General features: G+C 42.0%; 1 long non-coding RNA gene across 1 annotated transcript in view; it reads left to right on the top strand.

The window, feature by feature from the left end:
• LOC135203897 (uncharacterized) overlaps positions 1-2,208 on the top strand; it is a 3,692-nt gene continuing 1,484 nt past the window's right edge. Inside the window, exons 1-4 of the long non-coding RNA XR_010312076.1 lie at positions 1-287; positions 429-597; positions 815-1,007; positions 1,467-1,630. This is a non-coding gene — a long non-coding RNA (uncharacterized LOC135203897). The remainder of the gene's footprint in view (positions 288-428; positions 598-814; positions 1,008-1,466; positions 1,631-2,208) is intronic.

Below are 2,208 nucleotides of genomic sequence, written 5' to 3'. Positions count from 1 at the left end.
TGGAACTGAAGCAGACGGTAATACCTAACACCACCTCGCCTCCACCAAACGAAGCCACCACCCACAATCCAGCATCCGTTGGCCATTAAGGAGACGGTAATACCTAACACCACCTCACCACCACCTACGAAGGCAACCTCCAGAATCCAGCGTCCCTATTATCTTCAGGAATGCTACACCTACGAAGACCTAAGAGCGAGATTCACCTGCAACGTTACCCATTCGTTCAGGAATTTTACCCACGAGAACATTTTCGAATGTGCCTCGAGCCTGTGGGAAGTTATAAGGTGAATCTGTTGTACCTTTTAGGTGAATCTTTTGTGCATTTTACTTATTATAATCTGTACTCGTTTTCTTGCTAATACTTCTGGAATCTCAGTTCTGTTCTCTGAAGATATTATGGACCCGCGGTCCATTTCATTTTGCAGGGACAAAAGCATTCCCGACCCCTGGGGAAATCCGGCTGTGGCGGTGTCGAAGAAACCCTCTGTGCATTTAGTCATGGCGGGCGATTCTCACATTCGGAATATCTTCGAAGTGTTTCTGCGGCGCATCGCTGGTCCTCGGGTCAAGTACCGTGTTGCCAAAATGCAACCAGTAAGTAGCTATATCTCGGGTTCAGGTTCAGATAGTATCAGATAGTACATTATGACGCTACCAAAAAAAAAAAAAAAAAAAAAAAAGACCTTTGTAATATAGTTTGTATTGTAGCTTCCCCGATTTTTTAAGACTTTAATTTTAAATTTAATTCGCACACACACACACACACACACACACACACATATATATATATACTATGTATTTTTTTTTCCAGGATGAATGGAAGGATTCTGAAAACCTGTTCGCAACCTGGAAATTGGATGCCCACGAATTCTTCCACGAACTCCTTCACTTGGACGTTCCACTGAGGATCACCTTCTACTGGGATCCTTTCCTGGAAACGCTTCCCCAATTATTGTCCTCCTGGACGGCTGGGAGTGATAGTAAACCAACCCATTTACTCATAGGTGAGGACGATGCTCTTCTTTCTACTGCTCCACTGATATTTTTTGGGATGTCCGTCTTTTGACCCTCATTCGAGCCTTTAGGAGTCTCCATAGTTGCAGTTTTACTAGCTGCCATAACACTTATGGTATCAAGTTCTTGCTCTGTAGGGAGAAGTTACTGACAGTTTGAATTCCTGTTTTCATATTGTAAAAGAACAGCTTCTTAAGATGACATGATGTTGGAAAAAGAAACCCACAAGATTACTAAGTATTACTTGTTTACCTGTAAGTATTTACTTTACATAGCATTTTACTTAACACTTCAGTACTTTCAGGCTCTGCCTGTAGTCCTTTCTCAAGAGATGTGTAGGGGGTTAAAGAGTCAGTACATGGACTATTCTTGTTTATGATTTGTTTTTATTGTAAGCACTTAATCTTGCCTTCCGATTTCAACCATACATAAGTTTTTAATGCTGTCAGGGTCGACGCTGCATTACATGAGAAGGACAAGCGCAGTTTTCTTGGGACAAGGCCAAAAGGCGGCCTCAATGCAATTCTTCAATCACCTGAACACCATCTCGCCTCAGCTGGAGAAGTTGTCGAATACCATACCTGTGGTCTTCAAGCTTCAGGATCATTTACAGGTATTTGGAAGAATCTTCAACCTTGTTTCGAAAGGTCGCAGCATGAACGAACTTTCGTTGATGTATCGCAAGTGAACGAGTAGAGGAATTGATCTGTGGCTCGTGGTTTTTGCACCAATTCTGTGGGATGGAATTATTTCAAACCACCGACGGGTAGGATGGAGAAATTCCATGTTGCAAAGTAAGGTATTTCTAAGCTTACTTGAAAATGCCCGAGTGTAAAGGTGAGAGACCTTGCACTCCGTTGTGCCAGATCTTTTGCCCTCACTCCAAGACGTTTTTAAGTCTTGAGAGTGCCTTAAAGTCGGCATGGCACTCCAATCTTCCAGTTTCCTGGCACTCATGCGCTCGGCACATACATACATTCATGCCTATGTTGTTATTCCCGTGATAAAAATGATACTTATATGCATGCGTGTGTATATTCAATTAATGTAATGAGACTCAACAAAAGGACAATTATCTCAGAGGTTAGTTAGGATAAGAAATTTCTTCTGCACGCATGCAATTGACTGCATGATTTCTGTCATCCACTGCATATATATTGGTTTACTGATGCATCTTCGTTATTTTTGCTG

The sequence above is a fragment of the Macrobrachium nipponense genome, chromosome 44, assembly GCF_015104395.2.
Source record: "Macrobrachium nipponense isolate FS-2020 chromosome 44, ASM1510439v2, whole genome shotgun sequence".
Lineage (NCBI taxonomy): Eukaryota > Metazoa > Arthropoda > Malacostraca > Decapoda > Palaemonidae > Macrobrachium > Macrobrachium nipponense.
This window is presented reverse-complemented; position numbering and strand designations above follow the sequence as displayed.